The sequence below is a fragment of the Humulus lupulus genome, chromosome 5 (assembly GCF_963169125.1).
Source record: "Humulus lupulus chromosome 5, drHumLupu1.1, whole genome shotgun sequence".
In the NCBI taxonomy this organism is placed as follows: domain Eukaryota; kingdom Viridiplantae; phylum Streptophyta; class Magnoliopsida; order Rosales; family Cannabaceae; genus Humulus; species Humulus lupulus.
This window is the reverse complement of record NC_084797.1, coordinates 21,985,342-22,008,506: the sequence shown is the minus strand read 5'-3', so window position 1 is coordinate 22,008,506 and position 23,165 is coordinate 21,985,342. Positions and strand designations below refer to the sequence as shown.

Here is a 23,165-nt window from a genome sequence, read left to right as displayed (position 1 = left end):
CACGGTTATGGCCAAATGACTCATTTAGCTAGTCTGGCACTATTTAAAATACACAGTGTAACAGTCCTTGATTATGAGGACATTACAATAGTGGGAAAAATTCCCATTGTAGCTAGAGTGGGCAACTTTTTTGCCCACTGCCTTTGTTAATGCTAGGCTTCTAAGTTGTGTGGTCAGTCTTTGGCAATAGATTTTTGTTACATTTCTACTTTTTAATATTACCAGTTAATTTGTCATTAGCAAAAATGGACATATTAGAGTTTCCATCAGTCATTCTATTGCTGTAATTAAACAAAAGGAAAATAATAAATACAACCATACACTCATACACCATATATCATAGTATTCGTACAATGAAATAAAAAATAAACATGATGCATGCTTACAAAAACCTATTCATATAAGTACAACGATGAGATAACCAACACAAGTAAGTGTCGCCGATAGGATAGATCAAATACTTGCTAGTTAAAACGATATGCTCTCAATTGTTATTATATCTGTTTACCCAAAAAAGATTTACCTGATGACGTGGAAAAATTAGTCTGCACGTGGGTTACACGTGACTATTTTCGTGGGTACGTTCTGTTCGAATATCGATCAGAAGAGGATTCACCCAGCAGATGTAACGACCCGGATTTTCAAGACTCGATAATGCGGAAATATAAATGTTTTAATTTAACAAAATGTCTCAAAAACCCATAGAAAAAAAAACTTTTTAAAAAGTCGTATGGCCATACTTAACATTTAGTTACAAACATGTTTTACAAAGATTAGAGTGAGCCTAGTTTAGGAAAATTACACAACATTTCCAAAAATAAAAAGGCTTCCCAAAAGGTCGGTCCACATGTACATTTGCAAGGAAGACTCCAGCGCTCACTGCTCTGCCCTGCCCTTGCCCTTACCTACAACATGAAACAACTAGGTAAGCGAAAACGCTTAGTAAGATCAACTTTCAAACAAAGCAGATAGAGAACTAGGGATCCGGACCCTACACAATCAATTTCAAGAATGCTAAAGCATCCTGGCAAACTTATGGTCATGCCTGATAACCAAGGATAAATTAATTCCTATCTAGATAAAAATCCTGCACTCAGAAAATCCCAGAACAAGCAGATATATTATATCACAACTATATCTTACCAACAATTATATCCCTGCACTCAGAAAATCCCAAAGCAAGCAGATATATTATATCACAACTATATCTTATCAACAAATATATCCTTGCACTCAGAAAATCCCAGAGCAAGCAGATATATTATATCACAACATAATTCGAGACCAACGCTCGACAATTTCCAACAATTCATGCGTAACGCGCCCTCCAACATAATTGCTAATCTGTAAAAGAGAACCGAGTCCCCACACTAAGATCTAGCCAATAAATATTCTCATCAAGGGTAACTATCGTGTTACCTAGGGCATCGCTACTTATTCAAGAGTGTAATCCAATTTACACGGTTTTACGGAGACTTCTATGTTAATCAGTGGTGCTGGTGAGCAGTTGCCCCTAGGGTGTTCAGCCTCACTCAATCTCGGCAACCCCTAGTGTCTCTAGGCACTCTCACTGAATGGCCAATATTCACGGCTGCTATCCGGGAATAACTTATCAGAGCACTTGCTCGGATTCTAACCGTCCAATGATTAAGTAAGCATGAGGGCCCCTAGGTCCCATTTATCTTGGCGCCCCTAGGTTTAACCAGCTTATCCTCATCTCATGGCCACTCGTCGCGGTAATGAACCGGGCATAAATAAAATCAAGCAGTGTGATGGGGATCAACCGTCTAGGATATGACGGACTTCTACCGTTCATATTTTCTAAATCAGCACTCACTAGACTAACGTCTCTAAGCAACTTTCTATGACAGCCTATATATATGCATGTATCCCTATACTAACATACCAGACAATAATCATTTCATGTTGCAGCCATACAATATAAGTTGACTTGCTTGGAGTCCTTAGCGCTCAGCAGGTTTTCACCCTCCAACGTTCAGTCCAGTTACGCTTAGCCAATACTATAGTTATCCATACAGTATACTCGGATTAATTATGGCACTAATAATTCATTATTATTATTTTGGGCAGTTTGGTCATTTTAATAAAAGTCATTTGTAAGGATTTATAATCCTTATTTGGTTTTAAACCTATTAAGGAAAGTCATACAAAATATTCGAGACTAAACCCTAAGTCTCGGGGAGACCTATCCTAAGGTCTCGATACCTAGGCTCGGGTATCACAATGGTATTTTCCCACAATCCGCTAAAAATCTTATTCTTTCAAGATATTGCTATTAACCCGCACTTTCGACTAGTCGGTTAAAATATGTAAGATTTTAGCCGGTATTATATCCAGAAAATACAAATAAATTCCTTAATTATTTTTAAAGAAAATAAACTCTTTAAATTTTCCTTTTATTTTTCTTAAGGTTTTAATATCTAAAAACCGTTTTAAGAAAATTGCCTAATTTGTCTTAATAGGAAAACCGTTATAAATTTCTCATCTTGACTAATTAATTTTCCAAAAGCAATTAATCAATTTTACTTACTAGGAAAATAATTTATTTAATTATTTTCTCAAAATATAGGGTTTTAAACCCTCTTTTAATTTATTAACTATTAATAAATTAAATCTCTTATTTTTAGAAAGAATAAAAACTCTTTAATAAAAATAATTCATTTAAACTCAAAGGGATAATTTTAGTGAAAATATGATTTCAAGACTTACCAATTTATATCTTGAAATAAGCAAAATTTTACTTTTTACCTTATGTTCCAAAATCTCATTTTTACACTAAGTGTGAAAAGCCTAATTTTCACATTTTTAACTACATACTTCGTTAGTTCATATCTTGAAATTTACTTACCCAATTGTTACCAAAATTTCCCAATTCCATTTTTGTTATGCCATTTAGGTCTTTGTAAAATCTTAGGTCAAAATGAGCATTTTTGATTGGTGAAATCATTTTCCAACAATGAGGTAAAAATGACCTTATTTTCAAGTCCTTATTTTTTCCAAACTTTGACAGTTAATATCTTTCAAACCGTTTAATATTTTCTTACCAAATTTTACAGTGGACTAATAGGTTATGCCAGAAATATGTCCACAAAATTTTAGAAAAAACTGGGTTCATTTTCCCTATACAGTGGCTGTCCAAACTTGGTTCCGAAAATGAGAATACGAAAAAACAGTTTTTTACATAAACTTTGAAATAGCATAACTTACTCATTTCTAAACATTTTTTAGTGTTTCAAAAGCTCAATTTTATGTACTCAATCTCAACAACATAACAGTACAATTTAATTTTACAAAAACAATATACAGTGGCTACTTGACCCCTTGGAAGTCACAGCTTAAAACATGTTTTGTTTTAGGGTATCCTACAAAACCCTTGGGGGTTTTGGTTCCCATTTTCAAAAATCAATACACATGCATCATAAAAATTATTAAACAACTACCATAACCTTATTACATCATCAACAAGAAACTCTAAGCATTAGATATACAAAATAATGCTTAAAACTAAAAACCCTACAACAAAATCATCAAAAGTAAACTTTTTACCTCTTTAGTGTTCTTGCTTAAGGTTTGGACCTTCCTATAAGCTTTGACTCCTTCAAAACCTTTCAAAAACCCTAACAAACTTCCCTCAACAACATAGTCAATTAGCTATTTGAACTCTATGCTTAAAACTTTACAAAAGCTTAGATTAGTGAAAGTTTACCTTAGGGAAAATACTTCCTAGACCAAGACTTAGCCTCAAAGTTTCCTTGGTGTTCTTGGGCTTGAAAAATGGAGAGAACACTTTGAGAGGTCTTCAAAAATCAGATGAGTGAATGAGAGAGGGTGGTGTGGTCGGTTGGGGAGGGATGGAAGAGTTATATACTATCTAATTTATCTCAAAAACACTCAAGTGTTTTCCTCCCACTTGCCCACTTGACTTGACTTAGTTAAAATGAGATTTTATCTTTATTAAGTTGGGTTCACACCACCTCAAATAGCACATGGCCGGCCAACCCTTGCTATATATATGATCATTTCAATTTTTTTTTTTTTATAAAGTTATTAATGTTTCATAAGAAGAAAAGTCCAAATTGGCTTTTGACACCTTTTTCACTCTTATTAAGTTTTAATCACCAAACTTAACATTAATTAATTAAATTAAATGTCTCTCACATTTAATTTAATTAATCACACAATAAAATTTAACCTAAGGTCCATTTATGGAATAAAATTCCACATTTCGGTAAAATTAGGCATTTAACACAAAATGCCCTAAAATTTCCATTTTCTTTTAGGTTTATTATTTTTGACCAAACTTTAACTTTTATGAATGTATTTTATGCCCAAAATATAATTGCCATGATTTTTCATTTTATTTTCCGAGATTTTTACTCGATCAGGGTTTTTGTGTCGGTCCAGGACCGAAAGTCTTATCTTGACTTTTAAAATCACAAAATTCATATTTTGGCTAGCAATAACTCATGGAATACTTACAAACAAAATATAATATTATTTAAAATAATATTCTTAACCCGGGGGAAAAATCTCGACCCGAGTCGTTTAAAGGTACCCAAAAACGTAGGACGTTACAGCAGAAGGCATATTTCATGGACGACCAGGTTGGTCGCAGTATTTCAGATAACTTTTATAGATATGTAATCTCGCATTTATATAATGATTGTAATTTCCATTATTATTTAGATATGCTTATATTAAATGTAATTAAGGCCCATCGGCCCATGAGGAACTCTTTGAGCCTATAAATAATATTCAAAGGGCTCAAGAGAGAGGACTTTTTTTTGGACTCTGAGACTTTTGATCTTGAGAGACTTAGAGAGAATTATAATGTTTTATCCACTAAACTTGTATTCATCTCTAACTTGTGAAACTCGTGAACCCTAGTTCATTGATCGCAGGTTTTTGGAGTTCTACACTAATAAGAACAATAAGTGGACGTAGGTCATTACCATTACTTGGGGCTGAACCACTCTAAATATGTTTGTCATTTTATCTTTTTGGCTTGAATTCATCTTATTATTGTCGTTCTATTTGACTCTGTGTCGTTGGCCAATTTGAGGGCCAACATTTTGGTGCTCTCATTGAGAGTTCAGAAGACTCAAGACCTCCAAGAAGATCAAATGGCGAAAACAGCTAGGAAGAGTGGGCAAACCTCCGGTATTGCGCCGACCCAACCTCCTCCATAAAATGTGGCTGAGGATGAGCCACAAGTGGAATTGGAAGAGGAGGAGATGAATTCTAAAATTTTGAGGATGACTCTGATTGTGTTGCAAGAGGAATCAGCCAATCTGAGGGCTAATCAAGAAAATGTGACTAGAACAATGGCGCTGCAGCAAAGGGAGATTGATAGGCAACGCCAAGAGTTGAATGAGCGGCAGGCCGACATGGACCGCCAACAAAGGGATGCCACCGCCGCTCTGGAGGCAGCCATTCAGTTGGCCCGAGGATAGCCTGCACCTGCCTCCTAACTGGATCAACCACCTAGTACGCACCCACAACAGGGTCCACAATCAAATCATCCCAAACATCACCACACTTCGCCTCAACCGGCAAACCCTCAAAGGCTAGAGCAAACCCCTGTTACTCAACAGATAGGCCATTCTAGGATCCTGAGCAATAACCACCCTTTCGCGCTGGTCGAGATAATCCCCAGCAGGAAAGGCAGAGTAAGGCTGGGCAGCATCCCCGGAGCCCTAGATGCCAGACTGCTAAGGAACCAGACCCACCGAACAGGGGACAACGTCCTTCTGCAAGCAGAAGGCAGGTTGAATCAGGCTCTGCAGTCAAGGGTCCCCCACGACATAATAATGCCCGGGAACCTACCGACCAATGCAGGCCTCCACCTGTCAGTCGAGACATACCAGCAAAGGGAGGGGAAAATAGTGCGAACAGCAAGTCGCACCGTAATTGGTCACAATTTAGAGATGGCCATGACTGTTGTTTACCCAAAGAAGGACAACTTGATGACTTGGCATAATTAGCCTACATGTGGCAGTTTAAGTGAGTGTAATCTGTTCGACCATCGACCAGAAGATCATTAGCTCATCAGACATCATATTTATGCGCAACCAGTCTGGTCGTGTCTTTTCATCTATTTCCTTCAGATACATAATCTTATAATTACATATTAATTGTAATTTCCATTATTACTTCAATACGCCTGTATTAAATGTAATCAAGGCTCATTGGCCCATGTAGAACTCCTTGAGTCTATAAATAAGAATCAAAATGCTCAAGAGAGAGGACTCTTTTGAACTTTGGAATTCTAAGAATGAAATAGAGTGTTTTTATCCACAGTATTTGTATTCATCTAAAAGCTTGTGAGACTCGTGAACCCTAGTTCATTGATCACAGTTCTTGGAAAATAAAAACACTAAGTGGAGGTAGGTAGTTGTAATGCCCCGGAATTCCTAATATGGTTTAATGGCTGGATTAGTAGGGCGGGAGGGCCATACTTGTTTAATTATGCTATTAAATGAATTTATGCATGTTTATGAGAATTACATTATAATATGATGTTAAATGCATGCATGTGGGTCCACATTTGTTTACAGGGGTATTTTGGTAATTTGGCCCGTTGAGGGCATAATTGTATATTTTTTTGCGTGTCAATGATATGTTGTGAGGCCACATTATAATGTGGATTGGTTCGAGTTATTCGGCATGAGACGATCTTTAAGTACAATTTATCGGTTTGGTCATAACAGGCTTAAGCTCGGGGCTCAGGGTGAGTCTCGGGGTGATTTTAATGATTAGAGCGTTATCGGGAATTATAGGGTAACGGGATATGAATTATTGGTGTTTGAGATTATTGAGATTAGTGGGAATTGGAGAGCGTTAATTATGATTAACGAGATAGGTGGAAAATACCGATTTTACCCTTGGGATGACTTTAGAATCCTTAAATGACCTAGGGGCATTTAGGTCATTTGGTTTGGATTTATATGAAACTTTAGATGGCTGTAGAAAAACAGAACAAAACAGAGCCTTTACCTCTCCTTCCCGTACATCATTTTCTCTCATTTCCCCTTTGGAGTTTTTGAGCTCAAAGTGAGGAATCAAGCTAGGAAATCAAGGAGTTGAGTACATAGAGTTGGTTCAGCCATTGAAGGGGATTTAATCTCAAGTTTGAGGTGAGTTTCAGCCATAAGTTTCTTGTTTTACTCTGTTTTTCTTTTAGTTTTCAGCCTATGATTTTGTTGAGGATAGTTTGGATTAATGGAAGTTTTGATTGATGTTTAACTTGGGTTTTGATGAGGGTTTGATATAGATGATGTTTAGGGGTTGGATTGAGTGTTTGGATGAGGTTTGGGACTGGTATGAAGGTTTGCTTTCAAGGAAAAACGCAGGGGAAGAAAGCTAGTGGATTGCTGGTTTGTGTAAAGGGCCGCGGCCTATGTTGGTTTTTGGGGAGGATTAGCCTCTGTCAGAGAGGTGAGCCGCGGCATGGCTATGGTGGGCCGCAGCCCATAGAGGCATTTTTGGCCAGAAATGGGTTTTTGACTTGGGGATTCAAGCCTTAGGCCTCGGGATCGATCCTACTACCCGGTTTAGTAGGATTCGATGTCTCGGAGGCTAGGTTTTGGTTTGGGAACCTTTGTTAATCATTTTCATTGATGAATCCTATATTTTGGTTATGACCAGGTAACTGTCAAGGAATTAAAAGATTGATCGTTCTCAAGGGTCGTTATTATATTAATTCTCACTCGAACCAGAGGTAAGAAAACAGTGTATGAATACAATTGCACCCTGTATATGTATATGACATGCGTGATTGTTATTGAGGCATGTTGATTGATAAATGTGGACATGGATTGCATACTAAATGCTAGTGAATGTTGATTACTTGTATATGGCACTGACTAGTCAGGGACACTGACCTAAGAGTCAGAAATGGCATAGCGTCATGAACGTCGAAGCAAATGAAGATTAGATCTAATCGATATCAGCATTGAATGGCTCTATGGCATTAATGCTGGACCGACCCTAAGGTCGACGAACTTATAAGCGCTTGGCTAGTCTAAGACTAGTTACTGAGAGCCAGGGCATAAGGCCCAGGTGACTGCTTGTCACATGGCTAGGGAACGATGTTCCATAGTTATGACTCTAGAATCTTGAGGAAGGTTATGTTGGTGACTAATCACCATGCTCCTATCCTGTTAAAGCTAGTGAAATGTTCACTTATCTATTTAGCCCTGGTGATCCTATCGTCACATGGCTAAAGGGAGCTGTCGCCATATTTGTGACTTTTGCGACTGTCACCTATTCGTTTGAGCTGAAAGTCTTGAATAATTGTTACAATCATTGTTGACATTATATCATGTTATATTGTGTTTTCTTGCTGGGCCTTGGCTCATGGGTGCTATGTGGTGTAGGTAAAGGGAAAGAGAAGCTCACCCAACCTTGAGTGGAGAGCTTAGGTGGTGTTGTGTACATATGCGGCCGCTTGACCACCACGGCCAAGGAGTTCTCAAGGGAACTAGGGGGTTTACCCTATTTTTGTCGCTTAGGTCAGTGGGGATTGTAAATTTGAAACAGTAGTGACCATTTTGTACTGTAAACAACTTGTAAATGTTTTGAATAGCTCATGAGCAGTTTATATACTTAATGAAATATATCCTTTCCTTTTTATTGGTTTTTCACCTTAACCTGTTAATAACACCTAGAACACATTTTTAACCAAAGGACTCAGGTAGCGGGTCAAATTTCCGGTTCACCGTTCACAGTAACTGTTCTGGGGTAGCCAGGGCGTTACAGTTGTTACCATTTTATTGGGGCCGAACCACTATAAATCTCTTGTGTCATTTATCTTTTCGTCTTGATTTCATCTTATTTTTTATCATTTTACTTGACTCCGTGTCATTAACCAATTCGAGGGTCAACATGTTGGTTCTTTCATTGAGAGCTGAACTCAAGACCTCCAAAGAGATCAAATGGAAAAAACATCTAGAAAGACGGGACAAACCTCTGGTGCCGCACCAACCCAGCCTCTTCCACAAAATGTGGCTGAAGATGAGCCACAATTGGAATTCGAAGAGGAGGAAATGAATTCTGAGACCTTGAGGACAACACTGATTGTGTTGCAGCAAGAGTTAGCCAATCTGAGGGCTAATCAGGAAAATGTGGTTGAAATGATGGTGTTGCAGCAGAGATAAATTGATAGGCAACGCCAAGAACTGAATGAAAGGTAGGCCGACATGGATCGCCAACAGAGGGATGCCTCTGCTGCCCTGGAGGCAACCATTCAGTTGGCTCGAGGACAGCCCGTACCAGCTTCTCAATCGGATCAGCCACCCAGTGCATTGCCACAACAAGATCCACATTCAAATTGTCCACAACATCACCACACTCCGCCTCCACTAGCTAGCCCTCATAACCGGAGCAACCTCTTGCTCCTCAACAGGATATTCCGTTTCAACATCCTGAGCAGCAACCTCCTTCTCAAGTTGGTCGAGATAATCCCCAGCAACAAAGGCAAAATAGGGCCGGCCAGCTTCCCCGAAGCCCTAGACGCCAGACTGTTGAAGAGCCGAATCCACCGAGCAGGGGACAACGTACTTCTGCTGGCTAGAGACAGGTTGAGTCAGGCTCTATGGTCAAGGGTCCCCCACGACATAATAATGCCCGGGGACCCACCAACCAACACAGGCCTCCACCTGATGGACGAGACGTGCCAGCGAGGGGAGGGGGAAATAGCATGATCAGCAGGTCGCACCATAGTTGGTCATGTTTTAGAGATGGCCATGACTATAATGAGGCAGATTCCAACAGAGGAAATGCTGGTCGATGGCAAGGAGATAGGGGTGAGGAACGTAATCCCCCACCAAGAGAGAATCGACCAACGAGTCAGAATGCTGGGGGGGCAACCTAGGCAACATAACGTCTTTGATCGACTGGGCGCTAATGAGCAAGGGCGTAGGGATGAGGATTTGAGGGACGTACTCAATGATAGACGGGAAAGGCACGATGAGTATGCCCCTCCAGCACCGGTCACCCCAATAATACCAGACGTTGTACAAGCCTAGCTTGACGCGCTGAATCAGGCCGTCCAACAGCTAGTGGGGAGTCGAACGTCCCACATTGAGTATAACCGAAGAAGAGGCACTCCGTTTATATAAAGAATAGCGATGGCCGAAACTCCAAGAAAATTTAAGATGCCAGTATTACCCAACTTTAATGGATTTGGAGACCCAGTATCTCATGTGAATAAATTCGAGATACAAATGGACATCCAGAAGGTGTCAGATGACGCGCGATGCAGAATTTTTCTGGCCACCTTATCTGATACTGATCCGGAGTGGTTTTTCAAATTCCCTCTTGCTAGCATAGTGTCTTGGGAAATGTTCGTGAAAGAGTTTTACAGGCAGTTTTACACTGGTCGAGTACATCCGACCGAAGCCAACCAACTGGTCGAGATGTGCTAGAAGGAGGGCGAAACCTTGAAGGCGTATGTCCAGCGTTTTATGCGAGCCGCTGCTGGGGCTAAAACAGTTATTGATGAGGGGAAGATGATGGTACTTACTACTGGAGTATGACGCCATTCATCCCTCTGGAACAGTTTAAGGAAGAATGGGGTAAAGAGCACCCAAGAATTCCTGGACCGAGCGGACCGGTACATCAAGCTCAAAGAGGCAATTTCCAATGAAGGGAAGGCGCCCGCAGATGACTAAGGTTCGAAAGAAGATCCCACTAAAGCCACCAATGGGTCTGGGAAACCCAATGGCAAAAACGAAAATAACGGGAAAAACGGAGGAAAAAAGGCGAACCACGAGCCGTCAACGTCTGAGAACAAGCGCCCTAAAAGTAACAGATATGAGCCGAGGTTCACCAATTACACGACCCTAGTTGAAAGCAGAGTAGAAGTGTACCAGGCTACTAGCACCATTGTTCCTTTCAAGCGACCAGCCCCGATCAAGAAAGATATCTCCAAGAGAGATAAAACCAAGTTTTGTCGTTTTCACAACGACTATGGGCATGACACCAACGAGTGAAACCAGATAAAAGATGAGATTGAATTCCTTATAAGACAATGACACCTGAGAAGATATGTGCGAGCCCCTGAAGGTTCTCAGCGAAAGGCTCAAGGGGGCAACGACCAGGCACTTGTACGCCAACGCTCGCCCCCATTACAACCAACTCCAGTTGTTGGTACATTGCTGACCATCTGTGGTGGCCCAACCTTGGCAGGTGATAGTGGGAAGGCAAGGGAACGATACACCCGAACCTTACGACACGACCAGAATATTGAAATGCTGAGCGAGAGGAGCAAACTCCCAAAAAAGCTCGAACAGAGGAAGAACTAATAACTTTCTCTGAGCTTGACGCTCAACATGTCCGGTTTCCCCATTCGGATCCTCTGGTCGTGGACGTCCAGATCGCTAATATGATGGTTAAGCGAGTGATAGTGGATACAGGGAGCTCAGTAAACATTCTATACAAATCTTCGCTAGAGAGGATGAAGTTATCAGTGTAAGATTTGGAGCCATGCAACCAAACCATTTATGGTTTTTCTGGCAAAGGACTCGTGCCAACCGGGTCGATCAGGCTTCCAGTCATAGCAGGGACTGCACCTGCGAACATGACATTACTCACTACTTTTATAGTAGTTGATTGTCCTTTTGCATATAATGCTGTGATTGGAAGACCTATTCTAGTCGACCTGCGAGTTGTGACCTCGGTTTGTCACTTAGCCATGAAGTTTCCAACTGACGCTGGGGTAGGATGCGTGTTGGGAAACCAGCGAGAAGCGCGGGAATGTTATAATTCCTTAATTACCAAGGCAAAAAGGGGTGGATCGGGAGAAAAAGCTTTAAATCATTTAAAACAACCTCAAATAGCCACTTCTATAATCAAAACTTTAAACTCAAAACATAGCAAAAACCAGAAAATAATGGCTGAAACCTTACCTCCAACTCAAAATTAAACCCCCTTCAATGGATGAACACTAGCCTAGAACCTCAAGCTTTGATCTCCTAGCTTGAACCCTCAATCTCAGCTTCAAAAAATTCAAAGGAAAAGAGAGAAGGAGAGATGATCGTGGGAGAGGAAGGAAGGCTCTGTTTTTCTGTCTAATTCTTCTACAGCCATCCTAATTCAAATATATCCTAAGGTCAAATGACCAAAATGCCCCCAAGCCTAACTTATTTCCTTAACAGCCACCAAGGGCAAAAGTGTCATTTCTCCTCTAATCCCGTTAATCATAATTAACGTCCTCCAATTCCCATTATTCCCAATGTTCTCAAATAGTTAATTAAATCAAATCTCATTACCCTTTAATTCACAGCAATGTACTAATCATCAAATTACCCTGAGACTCACCCCGAGCCCAGTAAATAACTCTGTTATGACCAAACCGCTAACTTGCATTCTAAGATCATCTCATGCCGAATAGCTTGAACATATCCACATAATAATGTGGCCTCATCCATAAATCATAAACATGCATGAAAATATACAAATATGCCATCTGTTATCCCAAAATTTGAAAATGATGATGTGGCAATAGAAATGACAAGTGGCATGGAATAGTTGCGTGATCTGGCTTAGTAGCAGCCCAGTACATCCATGAAGAGTTTGGACTGCTTGGGAAGTGTCATGTCCAAGCCAAGTGCACCCGAGGAGAGCCCAAGGGTGGTGGTCGGATCTTGGTTCGAGGAGAGCCCGAGGGTGGTGGTCGGACCTTGGTCCGAGGAGAGCCCAATGGTGTGGTCGGATCTTGGTCCGAGGAGAGCCCAAGGTGTGGTCGGACCTTGGTCTGAGGGGAGTCCAATGGTGTGGTCGGACCTTAGTTCGAGGAGAGTCCAATGGTGTGGTCGGATCTTGATCCGAGGAGAGTCCAATGGTGTAGTCGGATCTTGGTCCGAGGAGAGCCCAAGGTGTGGTCGGACCTTGGTCCGAGGGGAGTCCAATGGTGTGGTCGAACCTTGGTCCGAGGAGAGTCCAATGGTGTGGTCAGATCTTGATCCGAGGAGAGTCCAATGGTGTGGTCGGATCTTGGTCCGAGGAGAGCCCAAGGTGTGGTCGGACTTTGGTCCGAGGAGTAGTCCAAGATGTGGTCAGACTTTGGTCCGAGGAGAGACAAAGGTTTGGTCCTTATGCATATGTCCAGCGAGTGCATGGTTGTCCAAATAGAGAAATGGCATGCATGTGTCCAACCAGCACTTGTATGTATCCAACATGCATGTGTTCGACCAGAAGACGTATTCATCAACCGAATAGACCAGACTGCGTCAAATTCCCAGAAACGGCTTCAGCAAGAATCGGTCTGGGCATGCGCGGGAATCTCTCATTCTTCGCTCAAATTGGGGATTCTGTTGTATTTTGAATATTTCTTGTAATTTAAATATAATACGAATAATAAAATATCCCGATCCTAGGGGATATCAGTTTCTGATCCCAAGCCTATAAATAGAGGGTTGATGGGATCAGAAAAGGACTTTTGACAATTTGAATTTTTGGTATGAGTTTTCTAGAGAGAGAAAGTGCATTTTCTGGAGAGAGAACTCTTTTGTATTCTGAGAATTTACACTGAAGAAACTCAGTTGACACTGGTTCATCTGATCTTGAGTGTAGATAAAATAATAAAATCTCTAAGTGGATTAGGCTATTACCGACTGATCGGGGCTGAACCACTATAAAAATTGCGTGTGTTCTTTATTTTCTTTATTAAACTGTCTGTGTCATTTGAATTCTCTTGAAGGTTTGTTGTTTTTTATGTTCTCACGTCGTTGGCTAAAAACGCAGTCAACATTTTGGTGCTTTCATTGAGAGCCTGAAGAGAAGAACAGACGGTCCCTGAAGCAATATGGCACCTAAGAACACCAATGCAGCCTCCAAGAAGACGAGTTCCTTTAAAGAGCATGCTAGATCAGAGGGTCCTAGCGTTCAAGATCGTGAAACTGAGCCCAGAGTCGTGCTCGAGGACGTAGCACCAGAAGTTGAAGAGCTCCAAGAAGCCATGAGCGCCTTCCAGGAGGAGATGGCTCAGTTCAACCCCAGGCAGGAGGCGTTCGCTGAGGAAATGGCTAGGCAGAATGCCGCATTCGAGCAGCAGAAACGGGAGATGGACGCTAGGAGTGAGGAGATCCGTCGACAGCAGGAGGAGGTCGACAGGCGACATCGTGAAGCTGCACTCGCTCTGGAGGCAGCCACGCAGCTGACCCGAGCCAATGCCCAGGTTGCACCTGGGGTGGCAGCCACCACAGAGGCAAGGACCACAGAAGCTGGTCGTAAGAAAATTGATAGACCAGGCAGGGGTGGTAGTAACCCACCTGGTCATGAGGAGGACGGAGTCCAATTGCGCACTGCCTCAACTCAAAGGGGGAACTCCAAAACCCCCTCAAGGAGCCACCGATCAGAGACTTCCAGATCAGGGAGTCACAAGTCAGGCAGCAAGAAAACACCTCCTGAGCAGGAGCACAATAAAGCTCCTTGTGGCAATGAGACTTCCCACTTCAAAGATAGGCATGGGCGTGATGAAGCTGACAGTCACCACACTAACCATTATAAGGAGAAGAATAATAATAACCATCGAGGAGGGGAGGATCGACCAGCTCAGACAGGAAGGCCACCAAGGCATCCCAATAAGCGCAGTGGCAAGGAGCATGTTCCACCCAGCAAACCATTCGAGAAGACTCGGAGTACGGTGTTCGATCGGTTGGGAAAGCACACTGCTCAGAAGGACCTGAGGGACATCATTGATGATAGAAGGAGGACCGTCCCGGTCGAAGGGCAAGAGCCAATCCGTCCTACCAGTCGAGTAGAAATACTCGATGGTGGTTTTCCGGATAGGAACACCCGACCAGGCGGTCCCGAAAGTGAGTCCCCAGCAGTGGCCCCAGGCATCCAAGCCTAGCTTGATGCTTTGACAGCAGCAGTTCAGAGTTTGTCAAAACAACCAGCTGCGATTGATCCGGTAGACCACAGAAGTGGCAGCCCTTTTTGTGCTTTAATTAGAGCAGCTCAACCACCAGCGAAATACAAAGCACCAGTACTGCCAGTTTATACAGAAAAGGCAGACCCGGTAAGACACGTTGGGAAGTTTGAAGATCAGATGGAGCTGCTCGGGGTGAGTGATGACTATCGCTACAGAGTCTTCCCCACCACATTGTCAGACACTGCCCAGGAGTGGTACTGGAAATTTTATTAGTCTACCAAGTCTTGGGGGAATACCAGAGATGTACGTGCCCAGTCGGTGGAAGTGAATAGCGATTCCCAATTGGTGGTCTACCAAGTCTTGGGGGAATACCAGGCAAGGGGCCTACGCATGGTGGCATACTTAAACAAGACCAAGGATCTGCTAGCACAGTTCGAGGAGTATACCATCAAGCTAGTACCACGAGAGCAGAATTCTAATGCAGATGCTCTAGCAAAGCTAGCTAGTGCAAAAGAAGCCGAAACTCTTAATATATTACCGGTGGAATATTTGGCGGAGCCGAGCATTGATAAACAAGAGGCCATGCCGATCACGATAGTTGACACCTGGATGACCCCCATCATCACTTATCTTGAGCAAGGGAACCTCCCAGAGGAACGTAATGAAGCAAGGAAGATTATGAGGCAAGCTGCTAGGTACACCATGATGGATGGGGTGTTGTATAAAAGAGGGTATTCCTTACCTCTACTCAGATGCATAACACCAGACCAGTCAAAGAATTTATTAGCTGAGGTGCATGAAGGGTTTTGTGGAGACCATGCTGGGGGGCAGAGTCTATCTAAAAGGATCTTGCGGCAAGGATTTTTCTGGCCTACCATGAACGGGGACTCTATGGAATATGTGAAGAGGTGTGACAAATGCCAAAGATTTTCTAAAGTGCCCAGAGCGCCCCCAAACGTCTTGAAGCAAATGCAAAGTCCATGGCCTTTTGTAGTATGGGGTATTGATCTGATCGGGAAGTTGCCCAAAGGGAAAGGAGGAGTGCAGTTTGCAGTGGTAGCAGTAGATTATTTCACTAAGTGGACTGAGGCTGAACCATTAGCCACGATCACATCAAAGAAAGTGTTGGACTTTGTGGTTAAGAACATAATATGTCGCTATGGTCTGCCTAAGAAGATAGTGTCTGACAACGGCAACCAATTTGACAGCGACATATTTACCGATTTTTACACCTGGCATGGCATCACAAAAAGTTTCTCCTCGGTAGCCCATCCACAGGCCAATGGGCAGGTTGAAGCGGTGAACAAGACACTGAAGGACACTCTGAAAAAGCGCCTGGAGCGAGCTAAGGGTGCTTGGGCGGAAGAATTACCAGAAGTCCTTTGGTCATACAGGACTACCGCTCGGACAGCAACTGGACATACCCCATTTTCTTTGGCATATGGGTATGAAGCCATGATACCTGTGGAGATAGACCCTCCATCTCATAGAAGGACCATGTACAACCAACAAGAGAATCATCAATTGTTGGCAAAATCCTTGGACTTCCTCGAGGAGAGAAGAGAGGAGGCAAACCTGAGAGTTGCTGCTCACCAGCAAAAAGTGGTGCGCTACTTCAATTCCAAAGTCCGAGATCGAAAGTTCCAGGTCGGAGATTTGGTCCTCAGAAAGGTGTTTGTCAGAGACCCAGCAGCTGGTGTGCTAGGACCAAACTGGTAAGGACCATATCAAATTGAGCAAGTCTTGCCACCCGGCACCTACAAGCTGGCTCGGTTGAATGGAGAGCTGATCAGGAATTACTGGAACGGCGAGCTCTTAAGGAAATATTATCAATAAATACTGCTTACAGATTAGTGGCTTTGTATCAAGTGATTAACTTGTTATTTAAGTTTTTATTTGTAGACTGGCTATTTGCTAACCAGTCATGTTATTTTGAACAATGTTATTTTGTTTGAAACTCGTTGTTAGACACGTTTTGTTATTTATTATTACGAGTAATAAAAGAGATCACGCACAGCGTGGTCGAATCTTGCTACAAATTTTGCATATGTGTTGATTATTCTTGCTTGGCAGTGTTCAACTGTCATTATGATTTAACAAAACAGGTCTTCTAAAAAACTGAAAATACATATATACCGGACAGTGTTCAACTGGTCGGTATCATGAGATGAAAGACCAACGTTTAAATAGTGGCATGTTTTTGTAGTGGTTAACTGCTGAAATATGTTTGTATATTCTATGTGTTTCACGAGTAGTCACTGCTCGGACAAATTCGGTCAAGTAGCAAGTGATCAAAGATTTTTTAACCCTCAATCACTTGGGGGGCACATAGAGCATACTGGTGTGCACTTCAACACAGGCAATAAGAGCACGAGCAAAGATATCTGTTTTTGGGCTGACTTGTAAATTTGGAAGTCTAAAATGGCCATTAAGCTAACTTGTTTGACAAAGCTTAAGTAACTTGGAATTTTTGAAATTTTAAGTTAGAAACAGATATTCGTGTGATAATAAAAGTTATGCTCATAAAATGTTAGAGCAATAAGAGCATGAGGAAGTATATTTAGCATGGACTTATGAAATGTTTAGAATTTCTAAGTTAGAAAACTAAATACTCATGTGAAATTGAAGACATATAGGAACTTTACTATTCACAATAAACTTGTAATGTCTTAAATGTAAAAAGACTTAAAAGTTTCAAGCTAGTCAAAAAAGAAAAAAGTAAAGTTCAAGTGTTAAACTGCTCAATCATACGAGCAAAAGTATAAAAATCAAACAAACTATGATAAAAAGACTGGTAGTGCAGGAGCGCTCTAGCAGGATGAGGAGTCACTGGAGTGCTGCTCTGGTAGGCTGATCAACCCCCTCCTCGGCATCAGCTGCTCCTCTCGCTCGGAATGATAGTGTAGAGGAGGCAGGTGCAGGACCGGTGGGATTAGCAACTTCCTTAGCAGCCCTGGCCTCACATCTGGCAAGTTCCTCTGCCTGGATCTCGTCAGTCAAAAAATTGAGCTTGAGGGGTTTATTTAGCTTCCACACCTGGTAGAAGCAGTTGAAGCAGGTCTCCTCGTAGCGGGTCAGATCGACCTCTGTCTCTTGCTTCAACTCTTCATTCTCACTAATCAGTCCCTCGTTCTCGCGAGCTAAGCCCTCGTTCTCACGAGTCAGTCTGTCTAGCCGATTAGTCAAGGATTTGTTGGCTTGGGTTAGCTGATCATTCCCATCAGCCAACCCCTTGAGAGACTCATTTTGCTCAGTCGCAGTCTTCTCTGCCTGTTCCAGCTTGGACTGAAAAGCATCTGTTTTCACTCGAGCCTCCACGAGTTGATCATTTAGGACCTTGATCAACTCCTTGTAATCGACCGATCGTTGCTGGGCGTGGCAGAAGGTCATAAGCGTCTGCATGAAAAACAAAAAGTTACTACAAAGCATTAACGTAAGTAACAATCTATCTTGTGATATAGTACTTACATTTGTCAGCTGAGCAATCCCTCTATCTAGGACAACGTCAATGCTGAGTCGAGGAAAAGATTCAAAGCCTTGAATCGTCGATGAGTCACGGAGGGTCTGATCAGCTGCCCCCCTGAGTTTGGTGTCAGCAGCCCGGAGCGCCTCGCTCGGGCCGGACGAGCCTGGGGGAGTCAGGCTCGCTGATGGGGGGAGTGACGAAGGGGTCAACTGCGGGATCGTCACTGACCCCTCAGGTTGTCTCCCCTGGCTCGGAGGCACTGCCCTCGGGACCTTCCTCGGGGGAGTGAGACCACTTCCTTCACCAGATTTCCTCTTTGGAGCGGGAGGAACGATGCAATGTCTGAACATCTCTGAGTCTACAAAAGAGGAAAACATGAGATTCGTTAGAAAAAATACATATATATAATAAAATGTAGATAAGTATATAACTACAATTTTATTAGTCTCGAGTCACCAAGTTATTAAACATATTCCTATGACTACTAGACCTGAGTTGAGAATATGATCAATGAAATCATCATCATCGTCTGAAGATGAGCTAAGTTCTCTCTCAACCTGGATGGCTTTTCCTTTCCCGGACCGAGCAGGAATAGCAGATCTGTGCTGAGGCTCAGGCTGAGGCTCCCTAATGACAAGGTCGCCGGGTCTGTGAGAAAGCGGAGAGGGTCCAGGAGAAAACTGGTCAGTCACTATCTCCGTGCCCGCATTGGACTGATCAGTCGTGTTGTTCTCCCCAGTGGTACTTTCCACCGCCATATTTTGGTCACGTGGTATCAGGCCCACCATCTGAAGGTAGTCTACAGTGACCAATATTTTCACGTCTTTCTCCTCAGTGCTCATGCTAGCCAGCGCCTCCGCTCGGGTGAACATCCCTTCACTAGGCAAGGGTCGCTGGAATGGACCCGCGTGTGTAAAGGCCAAGTTGTTGGCCTTGATATCTGATGTGAGGAAATATTCCCTGTAATATTTCCCGGGGTTCGACTTGTGGGAGATCCCGCTAAGGTATGTAATCCCCCTTTGCCTATGATAGAGGTGAAAGAAGCCCGTGTTGTTGTAGGTGGGATTGGTCTTGAAGTTGAACAAATAGTGCACCTCATGAGGGGTGGGCTCGTCCCAACCTTACAGAAAGTAGAGAATATACAATGCGGACAATGCCTGGATCCCATTCGGTGCGATCTGGAATGGGGAGACATTGAAATAATCCGCTATAGACCGGAAGTAGGGATGTAATGGAAGTGTCGCTCCTGTGTGGACATGATGCCTGAACCAGGCACAGTATGCTCCACCGGGCCTATTGGCTCTCTGATGAGAGCTCGGGCATATCACGTTCGCCCCACTCAAACCTAAAGCCTCGATGTGTTTGTGGAACGACCCGGGGATAAGTTTTGAGGGCTGGGCAGTGAACCAGGAAGGTTCTTCTTCTCTCCCCTTCCGTGGCTTTTGAATGGCCAAGTTCTGGATCACTGTGGCAAACTTCTGAGAGGGTGATCCTGAGGGAGTTGCAGTGCGGGCGACACTGCGCTCCACCACCTTCTGCACCGCTCTGCGTGCAACTTGTGGGTCTTGGTCCTGGGGAATTCTATTAGATTTCTTCACCCTCATCGTCGACTGTGAAGCTTGTTGGAGAAACTGTTCCTCGTGAAGGAAATATAGGGCCGAGCGGGGAAGGATTCGCTTGAAGCGACGAAGGCGGTCCTCTGGAGTACAACTGGTGGACGATTTTGATGAGGAATCGCTGTTTAGAGGAGTCTCGATTGACTGCGGGACAGATGTATCGGAGTCCGTATGGTTGTCACCTCCCCTATAATCAGAGCGATTCATCTACAAAAATAAATAAAAAATGGGGAGGTGAGTAACCATACAGATAAAACCCAACAAGAACAAATTTTATTTTTATACTTAGAAAAATTTATCTAAGTGGAAAAAAGTATAGCATGCATGGAAAAAAGATTTTTAGTGCTTAAAAGTGCCTAAAAAATGTTTAAAAAATATAGCATGAAGAATGCCGTGATTGGTCTTAAAATTGTGCCTAGTGAGCTTGGGCATTCGACGAGGCGCGTGCGAAGGCTAGGCGTGTGTGTCCGGTCGGACACCAAAGGCCCAAAGAGAAGTGTGCCCCAGCCGCATGCATCCAGGCGTGAACTTGGGCTATTGGCGTGTCCGAGGGGACGCTTGGCTAGCGTGTGCTAAGGGTCATGAGGTATCTGATCGGATACCATGTGATCGAGGAGGAGATGCGTGAATTTGGTCCGGTCGGGTGCCTAAGGTGTCCGAGGAGGTTCGGGAGGTGGCGTGCCTAACGTCCGAGGAGAAGCGTGCCACACCTTGCATCCGAGCCGAATGCGCCCTAGGAGCCCAGCACCAACAGCCCCAAAAGGTCCGATTGGACATGAGTGTCCGAGGAGGTGGATCCGTATGGTTCAAGTGGTACATATGTGGTCCGATCGGACCACATTTTTACCTAGAAAAATTGGAGGCCGAACGGCCATATCTCTAAAATTTACCCCATTTTTCATACCCAAACTCTAACCATAAAACCCAATCCGAAAAAGCAAGGCCCTAGATTCCCTAACATAAACATGTTTTCTCATCCAAACATACAAACACAAGATCAAAATAGGGAAGTGGAAAAGTTTTTCATGTTCTTGAAACCCTCTATGCTATCAAAAACCCCAAAACACACAATCATGGTTTATGCTAAATTAACCTATTTTTCTTGAAATTCCAATGAAATTAAGGGTAATGTTGGGATACCCATAGCACAAACATCATCAAAACAGCCACCCAACACATTATACAAGCATTCTTATGAGATTCATGAACAAACTCAACAAAAAAAGCTATCAATGGGGTTTCGGCCATAGCATGGGCTTTTCATGAAATTTTTGAAAAAATAACAATGTAAAGGCATGGAGAAGAAGACTTACTCAACTTTGGAGAACCTCTGACTTGCTTGGAGATTTCTTGAAGAAATGGAGAGCTTACCTTGAAGTCCCTTGAAGATTCGGCCAAAGGAAGGAGAAGACAAGGGGTTTCGGCCAAGAGAGAAGAAAAAAAGAGAGGTTTTAAAAAAAAGATGTGATTTTCTTGTGTAAAGAAAAATGTGTGAGTGTAGGGGTTATTTAAAGGAAAAAAAGTGGGAGTTATCACATATTTTTGGACCCTTGGTATTCCTGGGCTATTTTTTCTCCCCACGATCATGGACAATTTTTTGCAGTGATCGTGGCCTGTAAGTTGTGGTCTGCTGCATGGCGGGAAGATGAACAGTTATTTTTTATAATTCCGTCAACTGTGGAGAAAAAAGTTTATTATGTGAATATCATATAATAAACTTAAGGGGCAAATGTTATCCCAAAATTTGAAAATGATGATGTGGCAATAGAAATGACAAGTGGCATGGAATAGTTGGGTGATCTGGCTTAGCAGCAGCCCAGTACATCCGTGAAGAGTTTGGACTGCTTGGGAAGTGTCATGTCCAAGCCAAGTGCACCCAAGGAGAGCCCAAGGGTGGTGGTCGGACCTTGGTCCGAGGAGAGCCCAATGGTGTGGTCGGATCTTGGTCCGAGGAGAGCCCAAGGTGTGGTCGGACCTTGGTCCGAGGGGAGTCCAATGGTGTGGTCGGACCTTGGTCCGAGGAGAGTCCAATGGTGTGGTCGGATCTTGATCCGAGGAGAGTCCAATGGTGTGGTCGGATCTTGGTCCGAGGAGAGCCTAAGGTGTGGTCGGACCTTGGTCCGAGGGGAGTCCAATGGTGTGGTCGAACCTTGGTCCGAGGAGAGTCCAATGGTGTGGTCGGACCTTGGTCCGAGGGGAGTCCAATGGTGTGGTCGGATCTTGGTCCGAGGAGAGCCCAAGGTGTGGTCGGACTTTGGTTCGAGGAGTAGTCCAAGATGTGGTCGGACTTTGGTCCGAGGAGAGACAAAGGTTTGGTCCTTATGCATATGTCCAGCGATTGCATGGTTGTCCAGATAGAGAAATGGCATGCATGTGTCTGACCAGCACTCGTATGTATCCAACATGCATGTGTTCGACCAGAAGACGATATTCATCAACCGAATAGACCAGACTGCGTCAAATTCCCAGAAACGGCTTCAGCAAGAATCGGTCTGGGCATGCACGGGAATCTCTCATTCTTCGCTCAAATTGGGGATTCTGTTGTATTTTGAATATTTCTTGTAATTTAAATATAATACGAATAATAAAATATCCCGATCCTAGGGGATATCAGTTTCTGATCCCAAGCCTATAAATAGAGGGTTGATGGGATCAGAAAAGGACTTTTGACAATTTGAATTTTTGGTCTGAGTTTTCTAGAGAGAGAAAGTGCGTTTTCTGGAGAGAGAACTCTTTTGTATTATGAGAATTTACACTGAAGAAACTTAGTTGACACTGGTTCATCTGATCTTGAGTGTAGATAAAATAATAAAATCTCTAAGTGGATTAGGCTATTACCGACTGATCGGGGCTAAACCACTATAAAAATTGCGTGTGTTCTTTATTTTCTTTATTAAACTGTCTGTGTCGTTTGAATTCTCTTGAAGGTTTGTCGTTTTTTACGTTCTCACGTCGTTGGCTAAAAATGCAGTCAACACCATCCACGGGCCAAATTACCAAAATATCCTTATAATGAAAAGTGGACCCACATGCATGTATTTATCATCATATAATAATATAAATCACATAATCATGCATATAATCATTTAATGACATAATAAATCAATTATGACCCTCCTGGCCCCCTAATCCAGGCTCTAAGTCACATTAGGGATTTTGGGTCGTTACAAATACCATGTGATGA

The 23,165-nt window shown here is 42.9% G+C and overlaps 1 long non-coding RNA gene across 1 annotated transcript; it reads right to left on the bottom strand.

Moving 5' to 3' along the window:
• Positions 1-647: 647 nt before the first annotated feature.
• LOC133834613 (uncharacterized) lies at positions 648-4,039 on the bottom strand. Its single transcript, XR_009893401.1, has 3 exons — positions 3,728-4,039; positions 3,568-3,646; positions 648-905 (listed from the first exon to the last, which is right to left on the bottom strand). It is a non-coding gene; the product is annotated as an uncharacterized LOC133834613 (long non-coding RNA).
• Positions 4,040-23,165: the final 19,126 nt, after the last annotated feature.